Source organism: Bos javanicus, chromosome 15 (genome assembly GCF_032452875.1).
Source record: "Bos javanicus breed banteng chromosome 15, ARS-OSU_banteng_1.0, whole genome shotgun sequence".
Classification (NCBI taxonomy): Eukaryota; Metazoa; Chordata; class Mammalia; order Artiodactyla; family Bovidae; genus Bos; species Bos javanicus.
In genome coordinates this window covers 746,619-761,227 of record NC_083882.1, presented here as the reverse complement: position 1 = coordinate 761,227, position 14,609 = coordinate 746,619, and the positions used below count along the sequence as shown (strand labels likewise).

General features: G+C 36.8%; 1 pseudogene; it reads right to left on the bottom strand.

Moving 5' to 3' along the window:
• Positions 1–565: 565 nt before the first annotated feature.
• LOC133261153 (olfactory receptor 4C3D-like) lies at positions 566–1,679 on the bottom strand (annotated as a pseudogene).
• Between the last annotated feature and the right edge of the window lie 12,930 nt (positions 1,680–14,609).

Sequence of the window (14,609 nt, the reverse complement as noted above, 5' to 3'; positions counted from 1 at the left end):
TGAGATTTGTAAAAGATGCTTAACCTTTTTCAAACGGTTCTTCAACTTTTAGTATAGAAAGACAAAATGTTCACTTTATATTCAAGAAACACTGTGATCCATGAAGTTAAGAAAATAAGAGCATATTAAGAGTAATTTCAAAATCTCTGGTTTATTTTTCATTCCAAAGAAGAACTAGAGATAGATTATGAATTATATGTTTTTCCTTTTGTGGGTTTCTCTCTTTTTGCTTTTGGTGAATTCAAAGTACATTAAGAAAAAAATAATAAGCTGTGATTCCCACACTCAAATGTCCCTTCCCCATGTATCTATTGAAGAATTTCTATCCCCTATTTGCTTTAACACAGACTAAGCAAAAAGGGGGAAACATTTTTTTTTTTTGAGATCAAGATTCTATGGAAAAAAAAAAAACAATTTCATCCAATTAACATATATGAAGAATTTACTAAAGCAGCAGTAAGACTCTGGAGGAAAAATCTTATTCTACAGTCACCAAAGTAGGGGTCTATGCTTGTTCTTTCCATTGTCTAGTCTGAATCTATGAACACGAACATTGAAGCCTTGGTAAAGTGCAGCAAAATTGATGAATGTGCCTAAAATATACCTAGTCATCAAATCATCAATAAGTATTAGATTCTAGATATTTATTTTCTGCCAGTGGTCTGCAAATTCTTAGTATTCTTTCACAATTTACAACAGGTACAGTCCTCCCTAGGTACACAAATGATCACTAAATTGGCTCTTGAATACTCTAAGTTATTATCTTCTTCAACAAAGTCCTCATGGCATTTTAACCTCTGCATTTCTCACTGTATAAATAATAGGATTTAGCATGGGAGTGAAGATTGCAAAGAACACAGCCACCCACTTGTCTTTAGGGTAAGTGGCTACAGGGAGCAACTGAATTAATATACAAGGGACAAAAAAGCATACCACTAGTGTAAAGTGGGGGCCACATGTAGAGAGGGCTTTGCACCTGCCTTCAGAGCCATGGGATTTCAGAGACCTCAATATGACTATGTAAGAGACCAATAACATGGAGAAAATAAGCACGCACATGCCCCCACTGTTAGTTGCCACCACCATTCCGGGTCGGTAGGTGTCGCTGCAGGCAAGTTCCATTAAGGAGAAGAAATCACACATGACCACAGAAGGTCAAGTCGACCATAAAGAGAATCTGCTCAGTGGCAAGATGCCCCTGATCCAGGCCACCACCATCAGGAGCTGGCAAAGCCCTTTTCGCATGATGACCGTGTAGTGCAGAGGTTTGCAAATAGCCGCATAGCAGTCATAGGCCATGGCGATGAGAAGGATGATCTCTGATGCTCCCCGAAAGTGCTCCACAAAGAGCTGAGTCAGGCAGCCACCCCGGGAGATGGTTCTCCTCTGGTGCAACAGGTCAATGATCAATTTGGGCATGCTCACACAGGTGAAGAAGGCATCTAAAAAGGGCAAGTGAGTGAGAAAGAAATACATGGGAGCAGAAAGCGTGGGGCTGAGGGAGATGGTGATGACAATGAGCAAGTTGCCCTGCACAGTGAATAGGAGAATGAACAGAAAGACAATGAAGAGTATTTTCTGTACGTGTGGATTCTGCGTGAGTCCCAGGAGAACAAATTCAGTCACATTATTGGGCAGTGTAAGGACGTCCATTTAGGAAATAATCATCTTTCCTGGGCCCCGAATTACCTACAACAGAAAAAAAAAAAAAATGAGTGATACTTTTAACCATGAAAGGATTGTGGTCTGAATTTCTGAGAATGAAAATAGTGCAGTCATTTTAACAGTGGAGCATGCCTTTGGCACTTTTGTTCCAGTACTTCTTTCAAGTCTTCCTACTTCTTACAAGATGGCTTTTTAGCTTCAGACACCTGTCCCCTGTCAACTGTAAAACATCTATCGGGCAAGACCTGATGTGCAGTTTACTGAGAACACACTGGGCTCTCTACATGAGACCTGGATTCTCATTCTGGTTCCAGCTTCATGTACTGTCATCACAGTACTCCATGACCCCAGCCCTCCTCTATGTCTATCGTCTTACAAATTATAATTTTCAGATGTATCTTGTAAGCTGAGAAGTGCTGCACAAAAGTAAGAGTTATTTTCTCATGGGTGTTTACATTTGAACCTTCAGTTCTAACTGTGGAAAGACAGACAACATCAATAAATATCTGTCATAAACTAGATGTTTTGGGAAATGATTATAAGTCCTTGGTGACACACTCTGTCTAGTCCCTTTCAAAACACACATACTCTTCAAGTGTGTTTTCTCACTTACCATAGTGCCTGGCATAGTGTCTGCAATGCCTGAAACATATTAGATGATACTAGATGATGCAGAAATACTTTGTGAATTGCCATTTTCCATGGTAAGAGTATGACTCTTCCCCAGAATGTAAGGTCTTGCCTGGTGACTCAACAGTAAAAAATCCAACTGAAATTCAGGAGACCAGGGTTCAATCCTAGGGCCAGGAAGATTGCCTTGAGCAAAAAATGGCATCCCCCTTCAGTAATTTTGCCTGGGAAATCCCATGGACAGAGGAGCCTGGCCAGCTACAGTTCATGGGGTCCCAGAAGAGTCAGACACAATTTGGCAACTAAACAACAACAACCAGACTATAAACCTAAGAGGAATTAGTGCTCTTTTTCTCTTGCTCTGTTTGTCATTTTTCTCTACTTGATAAGAAACATAAATAAACATTTGAAAGGCATTGCTTTCTAGTTTAATAGATTTTGACACCCTTTATGGGGTAAGTATGAAAATAATTCTTTGCCTCTGGGAAATAATATATTATTGGATCATTTTACTTTCAAGATAATGATGGCATTTTTATTGATATTTTTATTCTCTAAAATTCTGTTCCACATATAATTTAACATAATCATATTCAGTCATATTCAGGCTAGCTTCTCTAGACTTGAATTGAAAAAAATTTGCATGAAGTTGTTCAGTACACAATAATTTTTTTAAGCAAAGGAAATCCTTATTTTCAGAGTTCTAAAAATAAAATTTAATGTAGAGAACAGAACAAAATAGACTTCTAGGTAAAACAGATAATGTACTACACATGTAAACATGTACACACAGACTCGACTTTCCAGGTGGCTCAGTGGTAAAGAATCTGCCTGCCAAAGCAGGAGATGTGGGTTCAATCCCTGGATCAGGAAGATCCCCTAGAGAAGGGAAAGGCAACCTACTCCAGTATGCTTGCCTGGGAAATTCCATGGGCAGAACTCCCCACAGTCCATGGAATCACAAAGAGTCAGACACACCTTAGTGACTAAACAACGGTAATACACAGACTAACAGAAACATATATAAAACCTTTTACCTGTGATAAGTACTTATTACAAGTTCACTCATTCAATAAGGATCTATTGGAAGATCAGTGTGCATGTTAATACATATTGTTCACACAGTCATCAAGAGCTTCCCTGTTAAATACACTTAATGGCTGAAATTTCATTACCAAAGAGCAGCAAGTCATCCTTCCATGATAAGCATGAGTCTCCCACTCTTTCTGTTTCCACTACATGCATTCTCATGCCTTCTTCTCCCATCTTCGCATAGTACCCAGCATTATCACTCCTGGTTACAGGACACTTCATTACTACAAGTGTAAGAGACCTGGGGGGACAACTTCTCAACAAAAAGAGATGAGGACATATAAACATAATGAAATATATTCTACAAAAAATAAGTCTTTCTTTTCCAAGATAAATGGGTATAGAGGTTTACTGTGTAATCACCTGAATTAAATTTTGTACATGTGCGGAAACAAGGTGCAGCAGTCCCACTACATTTCCTTATTCTGAGATGGGATCCCCCAGCAGATTAGAAAGTGGTGAAATGAAGTAAAGCAAGATTTAGATGCAATTACTGAAAGCTTTTTGAAAATAACTAGGAAGAAGCAGAAATAACTTTTTCATATTTCTTTATCTCCACAATACTCTTTCTACTAATAAATCCTATGGAAAATATTTTTAGAGAAGAGAAATTTATTTAGAGAAAAATATTTAGAGAAAATATTTTATAAATATTTACAAGTATGCTCAACACAGTTATTATGATCTGTGGGAAATTTGGTAATGATATGGATTGTTCAACACTGGAGAAATAGATCATTACAATATAGTGCATCTCTTTAATCAATGTGTAGTTTTAACAGGTGCTTTTAAAAATTGTGAAAAATCATACTAACATTCTGTAAAGTCAAGGAAATTGTAGATGCTCTTTTAAATTGTATAATTATTCCAACTAATTTAATTCTAACTAATTGCCATATGATTCTAACTAATTTAAAATCATATCAATACAAAGAGGCCCTGAGATATTTTACTTCTAAGTTGGTGGCATTGTACTTGAGTCTGTCATTCTCGATGTTTTGTATGATGAAAAGGGAATTTCAGTGTCAAGTGAGGATGAGGGATAGTTATATGATATGTCGGTTATATTTAATTCTCAGAGTCCATGATTATACAATTTCCTGGAAAAAAAAAGGCTCACCTGTGAACGTGTCTGATATAGGTTCCAGCAACAGTTACTTCACCAAGAAAGAAGTAAAATTGTAAACTACCAAAATACCAACTAGCTCAGCTACAATAAGCATATTTTCTAATTTATAAATGGTATCTTTGGATAAACTTTCAAAGCACTTCTATATATGCTGTTTGGGGGCAAATTCTGTAAAGTTTCTTAGCTGTGGCTAACAGGACCTCAGAGGTATTACATCATCATTAGCAGCTCTGCCAATGATTAAGTATTTCAAGTAAGTTAATACAACAGTGGAGGAAAAGTTCTATAGTACTCATTTTTAATTTTGAACTTTTCCTTGAGTCTACATGAAGGTCAAATACTATAAGAGAAAAAAAAAAGAATATTTATGAAATTATGTTTCTGATAACAAATGAGCTTAATATGGAGATTGAATATTCAGTATTGTAAAGTAAAATATTTAGGCAGTCAACTATCTGAATTTTAAATTTTTACTATAATATTTTAAATTGATCTACCATCCATGCCAGTCATAATTTTTAAATACTGCCTTCGGATTTACTTTGAGTGATCGGTTCTAAGCCCTATTATAATATTGACACTTCATATCAGGTAAATTATACAGTACTTTTCCAAAGAAGTTGTTTCTTGTGCCAATTCTGGATTTAGATCAACATGATAATGATGAAAATAATTTACTCTTCAATTGTATTCAGAGATGGTAAATGTATTTTTTTTCATTTAAATTTAATTGTACAACATCCAAATGGAATAGAAAAATAGGCAATAATATTGACAATTTATAACAAGGAAATAGAAGATGTGGGATAAGAAAGCCATTTGCCAAGGGGAAATAAGATGCCAGTTCACTAGATCCTGGAGCAGGATCCTTACTTTTAAATTAATATTTTACAAGTAAAGTGACATTACATGTCACCAACTGTAAAGCTCAGTATAATTATCTACTGAAAGAAATCAGTACTAACATTTGAAATAATTTTGTAAATAAATGTAATATAATTTGACTCAGGAATATTTCTGCATAGAAGCAGCCTCACTCAACACATTCAAATATGCTTTCATTAATAAGAAAAATAAATTGGACATAACTGTCAACTGGATTCAGAGAATCTGGTCATTATGAGCAACATGTGTCACACAGGAAAATAATTTAGGAAAACTGAAAACTTGTGACTAAACCTAGTTTGACTAGACACACACATATTATTGTGTTGTGATATTTGTGATGGCATACGCCAAAGGCAATCTAAATGAAGATTTGAAAAAAATAAAGAACTATAAGGGATATGGATTATTTCTGAAGTGTCATCATGCAAATGTCTTCAACTTGTCTTTCAACTCTGGAATTAAAGCAATAGTCATATGATAATTAGCATGTACTGACAAAGTCATTATTCTCAACCTCATAAAGATTGATGTGTATTCAAAATGTCCCATTGAGTGGTCATTCAACCTCTTCTTAAATATCTACAGTGTGGTTAAAGAGACAACTTTAGAACCTGTATACCTGTCTAGTCCAGCACCCCAGGGCCTAGTCAAGCATGAAAAAGAAAAAAAGAGTAGAGTTAGCTCTAAAACTGTGAAGCCTGTCCATAAAAATAATTTTTCAAAGAAGACTTCCTGGAGGTATACCAGGAAAGTCATTTCTAGAATACAGATTCAAGAACAGAGTGGTTAACAGTCCTGGAGAGACAGAAATACAGATTCTTAAACTTGAAGGATAAACCAGAAGGAAAGCAGAAGGAATAACACATAGATTTTATCATCGTTGATAAGAAACTAGGTAAGGTATGTTAAGATGTTTGATATTTTCAGAGACTAATTTTACAAAACCAGGTACCTAAATTATTCTTTGGGGCAGCTTCACTCATTTAAATACACAGAGAAACATGTTCTAAAAACAAAACTTTCAAGAGCACAAATCACGTTCAGTTCAGTCACTCAGTCGTGTCCGACTCTTTCTGACCCCATGAACCGCAGCACACCAGGCCTCCCTGTCCATCACCAACTCCCGGAGTTTACTCAAACTCATGTCCATTGAGTCAGTGATATCATCCAACCATCTCATCCTCTGTCGTCCCCTTCTCCTCCTGCCCTCTATCTTTCCCAGAATCAGGGTATTTTCCAATGAGTCAGCTGTTCTCATCAGGTGGCCAAAGTATTGGAGTTTCAGCTTTAACATCAGTCCTTCCAATGAATATTCAGTACGGATTTCCTTTAGGATGGACTGGGTGGATCTCCTTGCAGTCCAAGAGACTCTCAAGAGTCTTCTCCAACACCACAGTTCAAAAGCATCAATTCTTTGGTGCTCAGCTTTCTTTATAGTCCAACTTTCACATCCATACATGACCACTGGAAAAACCATAGACTTGACTAGACTGACCTTTGCTGGCAAAGTAATGTCTCTGCTTTTCAATATGCTGTTTAGGTTGGTCATAACTTTCTTTCCAAGGAGTAAGCTCCTTTTAATTTCATGGCCGCAATCACCATCTGCAGTGATTTTGGAGCCCAGAAAAATAAAGTCAGCCACTGTTTCCCCATCTATTTGCCATGAAGTGATGGGACTGGATGCCATGACTTAGTTTTCCAAATTTTGAGCTTTAAGCCAACTTTTTCACTCTTCTCTTTCACTTTCGTTAAAAGGCTCTTTAGTTCTTCTTCACTTTCTGCCATAAGGGTGGTGTCATCTGCATATCTGAGGTTATTGATATTTCTCCTGGCAATCTTGATTCCAGCTTGTGCTTCCTCCAGCCCAGCATTACTCATGATGTACTCTCCATGTAAGTAAGCAGGGTGACAATATACAGCTTTGATGTACTCCATTTCCTATTTGGAACCAGTTTGTTGTTCCATGTCCAGTTCTAACTGTTGCTTCCTGACCTGCATACAGATTTCTCAAGAGGCAGGTCAGGTGGTCTGGTATTCCCATCTCTTTCAGAATTGTCCATAGTTTATTGTGATCCACACAGTCAAAGGCTTTGGTATAGTCAATAAAGCAGAAATAGATGTTTTTCTGGAACTCTCTTGCTTTTTCAATGATCCAGCAGATGTTGGCAATCACATTAGTCTACTCCAAAAGACTTTCATCCTGGAAGGACATCTCCTAAGTTGTTTACCAGGAATAGAAAAGTGTATGGAGTTGGACTGTGGTCTCAAAACTCTTCCAGATATACTTCTTATTGAAGTAGAAACAAATATAACAACTTTTGTGCCAATAATCATATTATGGGCAGAATCACAGAATGCAGAAACACACAATGTATCTCGGTAAACTATTTGCAGAAAGAGGAAAATCTTTTTAAAGAAGATGATGGTGTGTGTGTGTGTGTGTGTGTGTGTGTATGTGTTAATCACTCAGTCATGTCTGACTCTTTGAGACTTCATGGAGTGTAGCTCGCCAGGCTCCTCTGTCCGTGGAAATCTGAAGGCAAGTATACTGTAGTGGGTAGCCATTACCTTCTCCAGGAGATTTTCCCATCCCGGAGATTGAACCCAGGTATCCTGCATTGCAGGTGGATTCTTTCCCATCTAAACTCCCAGGGAAGCCCTGGTAAAATAAAATTCCTTATTCTAATCTTGAAGTAGCGTGTCTATTCTCCATTACATCTTCAGAACCATAATACGCATGCTATATAATTTTGCATTATGAAGTCTAAAGATTTCTTCAATAGAGCATATGCTACTCATGTCAGTTCAGTTCATTTCAGTTGCTCAGTCATGTCTGACTCTTTGAGACCCCATGGACTTCAGCACACTAGGCCTCCCAGTCCATTTCCAACTCCCAGAGCTTATTCAAACTCATGTCCATTAAGTTGGTGATGCAATCAAAGCATCTCAACCTTTGTTGTCCCCTTCTTTTCTAGCCTTCAACCTTTCCCAGCATCATGGTCTTTTCAAATGCATCAGTTCTTCTCATCAAGTGGCCAAAGGATTGGAGTTTCAGCTTCAACATCAGTCCTTTCAATGAATATTCAGGACTGATTTCCCTTAGGATGGACTGGTTGGATCTTCTTGCAGTCCAAAGGACTCTCAAGAGTCTTCTACAAACACCACCAAGTCAAAAGCATCAATTTTTCAGCACTCAGCTTTCTTTATAGTCCAACTCTCACATCCATAAATGACTATAGGAAAAACCATAGCCTGACTGGATGGACCTTTGTTGGCAAAGTAATGTCTCTGCTTTTCAATATGCTGTCTAGGTTGGTCACAGCTTTCCTTCCAAGGAGCAAGTGTCTTTTAATTTCATGGCTGCAGGCACCATCTGCAGTGATTTTGGAGCCAAAAAAAGTAAAGTCTGTCAATGTTTCCACTGTTTCCCCATCTATTTCCCATGAAGTGATGGGACCAGATGCCATGATCTTAGTTTTCTGAATGTTGAGCTTTAAGCCAACTTTTTCACTCTCCTCTTTCAATTTCATGAATACGGTCTTTAGTTCTTCTTCACTGTCTGCCATAACAGTCGTGTCATCTACATATCTGAGCTTATTGATATTTCTCCTGGAAGTCTTGATTCCAGGTTGTGGTTCATCCATCTCAGTGTTTCTTATGATGTTCTCTGTATATAAGTTAAATAACCAGGGTGACGATATACAGCCTTGATGTACTCCTTCCCTTATTTGGAACCGGTCTGTTTTTCCATGTCCAGTTCTAAGTATTGCTTCCTGACCTGCATATAGATTTCTCAAGAGGAATGTCAGGTAGTCTGGTATTCCCATCTCTTTCAGAATTTTCCAGAGTTTGTTGTGGTCCATACAGTCAAAGGCTTTGGCATAGTCAATAAAGCAGATGTTTTTCTGGAACTTCCTTGCTTTTTTGATGATCCAGCAGATGTTGGCAATTTGATCTCTGGTTCCTCTGCCTTTTCTAAATCCAGCTTGAACATCTAGAAGTTCATGGTTCATGTACTGTTGAAGCCTGGCTTGGAGAATTTTGAGCATTACTTTACTCGCGTGTGAGATGAGTGCAATTGTGTAGCAGTTTGAGCATTCTTTGAGCAGCAGTTTGAGCATTGACTTTCTTTGGGATTAGAATAAAAACTGACCTTTTCAAGTCCTGTGGCCACTCCTGAGTTTTCCAAATTTATGGGCATATTGAGTGCAACACTTTCAAAGCATCATCTTTTAGGATTTGAAATAGCTCAACTGAATTCCATCAGCTCCACTAGCTTTGTTCATAGCGATGCCTCCCAAGGCCCACTTAACTTCACATTCCACTTAACTTCACATTCCAGGATGTTTGGTTCTAGTTTGGTGATGACAGCATCATGATTATCTGAGTCATGAAGATCTTTTTTTGGTATAGTTCTTCTGTGTATTCTTGCCACCTGTTCTTAATATCTGCTGCTTCTTTTAGGTCCATAGCATTTCTGTCCTTTATTGTGACCATCTCTGCTATTCATGTAGTGGGAGGCTGAACCTTTCTATCAGAAGAAGATGCTATAAACACATCAATGACATATACACAGACTTGTATTTTAGTAGCCAACCTAATTTTGGAAAAGAGCTAAAATTCATTAAGAATAAGTTTTGTTTACCTGAGTAATACTTTTTTTTGGCAATTGAAAAGTAAAGATCCCCGTGTTCTTTTTATATATCTCTTATAAGTAATCTCATAAAGCAGTTTTCAAATAAGACTTCCAATTCAAGGAGATAAGTATTAAAACAACTTTATAATAAGTGAAGTGTTTTCTATATATATTTTACTATGTGTTTTTGAAAAACACTTTCATTTGCTGGCTACAAATAATTGTTAACAAAACAGTGTAACTTTCTATGGCATATAAACAAAGAGATTTTCATCAATCAAACACCAACCCTGAAGGGATTCTGTATAATGAAAACATTAGAGGATATGGAATAAGAGTATTCAGGCTCAAAGTTGACACATATTTTATGATCTAGCTATTTTATGAGCCTCCACTGTTGTCTATAAAGTAAGATCACTAAAATTTAATTTTATTTTTTTTTATTTGGAAATACTTTAAAATTTAGTCATCAGTTTAAATATAATGCAATTAATTTTCATAATCACTGACAATTTTACCCAACAGGGCAAGAAATAAAATATAATTTCAATATTAGGATATCAAGTGTATGTCAAGACAGTATTGACAAGTATCTTCCTTCTATTTTATATTTCACATCATCATATATACCAGTAAGCCATACAGCTTTCTGAGTACCGACTACTTAAATCATAGGCACCTTATACAACTCTATAATGAGAAAGGAAAAATAAATTTTCTATTACTATAAAAGAAGAGAGAGTCTGATGAAATGCTGTTTTTGATGATGTCTCTTGAAGTGTTTGAAAGACTATCACATTTAAATTTAGGAGAATGCAGATCTAAATACTACCTCTGCCTATGTTGCAGTAGTCCTGTTAGTGTCAGATGAGGGGTTTGGGAAAGTCTTTATAGTAATAAAAGATGAAAATATAAAGATCATGAAAACATAAAAATTACCTTTGCTTTCTCCAGGGGATCTTCCCAACCCAGGAATTGAACCCAGGTCTCCCTCATTGCAGCAGGATTCTTTACCAACTGAGCTATCAATATCAGTAAAATATATAAAAAATATATGAACATATAAAGATCATGATAGAAATAAAATCTTCCTATTGGCTCACCTCTTATCTGAAATTGTATTCCTGTTTAATAATATTTTAATGACATTTTTGCCCTCTATATTCCTTACTGTATAGATGACAGTATTACTGCTATGATTTTACCCATGGGAAAAGTAGTTACTGGTTGCAGATACATAAATATAGAAGTTACAGAAAACAAGACAACAATTCTGATGTGGAAGCCACAGGTAGACAGGGCTTTGTCCTCCCCATGAGTCCTTGACATACACAGGAAAATCACACAGAACATCAATGACATTACAAAAGCATTGACAAGGAGTGCCAACTTCAGCAGCAACCAAGAAACCATCAAGGAAAGTGTCAGTGCAAACATATTATATTGGGGGAAAATGTCACACATGAAATGGCCCATGATGTTGGGGCCACAGAATGGGACCCAGAAAATGACTAGGTTTTGCACAACCAATTGTTGAAAACCCATTGCCCAACACACCTCCACCAGGAGGAAGCATATATGATGGTTCATGATGGTGACATAATGCAGAGAGACTTAAGACATACACACTGCAGATGGCCACCTATTATTCATAGACTAGAACCACAAAAGGACAATCTGTGAAGCTCCCAAGAAATGTTCAATGAAGAGCTGTGCCATGCAGCCCCTGAAGGAGATAGCTTTTGAATCAGAAAGCAAATCAACTATCATTTTCAGTATTATGAAAGAGGGATAGCAGGCATCTATCAAGGACAGGAAGGTCAGGAAGAAATTAAACAGAGAATCCAAAGTCTAGCTGCAGATTATAGTTACCACAATAAGCAGGTTGCCCACAACAGTGACAATGTAGGTGAAAAATAACATAAAAGTAGAATTCTCTGTATCTGAGGATTCTGGGTAAGTCGCACTAGAATGACTTCAGTCTCATTCATCTTGTTTTATTGCATTTCAGTGCTGTTGATGAATTCAGAAGTGGATAACTGATCTATAAAGACAAAGCTTTTAATAGCAAAGAGATGAGAAATTTATATTTTGGGTTTTCAGGTAAGTCCAACACATTTTAATAATAAATAGTATTTTTTTCCTTGGTGTGTAAGCATGCTGCCTTTTCTATTTTATAGGAAGAGTAAACTTTCAAGGCTATTTAATTCAGCTTACTACAAGGATGCTCAGGTTCTTCTTCCATACCTTCTGACAAGTGGTCCCTGGTTCTTTGTTGGAGGATACCCAGGCCCAGGTACTCACCATGTAATAAACCTGAGAGCTTCTCAAGCAAGAAAAAATGTTAAAAACACGTCCTTAAAAGTTAAAATGAATTGTACAACTGGATGTGATCTGCATATTGTTTATACACAGTCTAATTTACTCCTTTCTTCCTTGTAAAAGTACTTAAATAAGTCTGAGATATAAGCCTGTATTTGCCATCACCTCATCAATTATCACTTAAGTCAGAGTCAGACTGACACTGTTGTTCAATAAAATTAGCTGAATAAATTAAGTTGGAAGACTCTCCCTGTGTTTTCCTTTATTGAGCCAACTCCAAAAATAGTGCTTACTCTCTTTCTTAAAAAGACAAAACAAACAAACAAACAAAAAACAATTAAATAAACTGTTGGAAAAATGGATAGATATATTCCTTTCTTCCACTAGAACTTCTCACTTTCTCTACCCTGAGCAGCTCTTTTCCTTGGTCTGCTTCAACCATCTCCCTTACCTCCTAGCCAAGATGTAGCACTAGCTGAGTATTAGTAGGCAGGTGAGAAGAAAATAAGAATGTCATGGGGTTTACTGTCCTGGTTCCTGTTATGGGTTGTCAGTGGCTGGGTGCCTTTAGCTGAGGCTGCTCCTTTTGGATGGACCATCTGGGTTCCTGAGATCTCTCTCTCTCCTAGATCTCACAGGCCTTATTGTTTTAATGGTTTCCTACTGTAGCTGGGTCCTCAATGGTACTATATTATCCCTCATTAGTTTCCCCCAATTCTATCCATAAATTAATAGGTTATCATTTTAAAAGGATATTTAAAACTATTTTAATTTCCCATTTTAAATATCTTTTTTTTTTCTTGTCAGTTTTCCAACGGATGTAGGAAGTTTGTTTGCAAATGGTGACTGTAGTCATGAAATTAAAAGATGCTTGCTCCTTGGAAGAAAATCGTTGACAAACCGAGACAGCATATTAAAAAGCTGTGACATTACTTTGCCAACAAAGGTCTGTATAGTTAAAGCTACGGTTTTTCCATTAGTCATGCATGGATATGAGAGTTGGACCATAAATAAGGCTGATCACCAAAGAATTGATGCTTTTGAACAGTGGTGTTTGATAAAACTCTTGAGAATCACTTGGACTGCAAACCAGTCAATCCTAAAGGAAATCGATCCTTAATATTCATTGGAAGGACTGATGCTGAAGCTGAAGCTCCAATACTTTGGCCATCTGATGTGAAGAGCTGACTCCTTTGAAAAGACCCTGATGCTTGGAAAGATTGAAGGCAGGAAGAGAAGGGGACAATAGAGCAGCAGATGGTTGGATGGCATCACCAACTTGATGGACGTGAATTTGAGCAGGCTCTGGGAGATGGCCAAGAACAGGGAAAGTTGGAATTCTGCAGTTCTTGGGGGTCTCAAAGAGTTGGACACAGCTGAGTGACTGAACAACAACAAGCTGGAATTTCATCACCTCCACTAGATTTGTTGGCAAGAATTGGGATCCTGAAATCAGTTCCTGAATTTATCTAAAGGTCTGTTCCACCAGTTCCCCTGGAGCACTGGGTGCCTCACTGAATTCCCCTTAATCCCCCTTAGGGTGTGTTGAAGGTCAGCAGCTATAGCAGCACAGGATTCAATGTCCATAGAGGCAGATGGCAAATGCTCTTTTTGTTGTTCAGTCGCTGGCAAGTACACTTGGTGAATTCAGTCTCAGTGCCAATTTATAGTTGACAGTGCTGTATAATCCCTTATTGGTTTCCCTCAACATCATCCATATCTTGATAAACTATCATTTTAAACCCTTTTAATATCTATATGGCAAAACCAATACAATATTATAAAGTTAAAAAATTAAAATAAATAAATAAATAAATAAAATATGCTATGTCTTTTGTGTTTTCCAATGGAAGAAGGAAGTTTGTGTTTTATTTGCAAAAATAAATAAAATATGTGAGAAAATATATCCCCTTTAACAAATTTATTTTATTTTTAAAGCATCTGTACATCTTTTGATAAATAACTGCTAAATAAATTTAACTTTGGTCAGGAAAACTTATTCTGAAAGACTGATACATAACATAAAGATTATTGGGTGTCTTCATGGAAATCTATGTGTTATCTTTAGCGCTGTCATGGAGTTATATGATTCTATGGAATTCATACCTTGTACTGCCTTTACCTAATTTATAAATCACTAAGTTATAGAATAATGATAAACATTCAAATAATTCTATTCATAAAAATGCAAATTTGGGGGTGATATTTGTTTGATTTTCCTTACCACTTCAGTTAAAAACAGTTTTG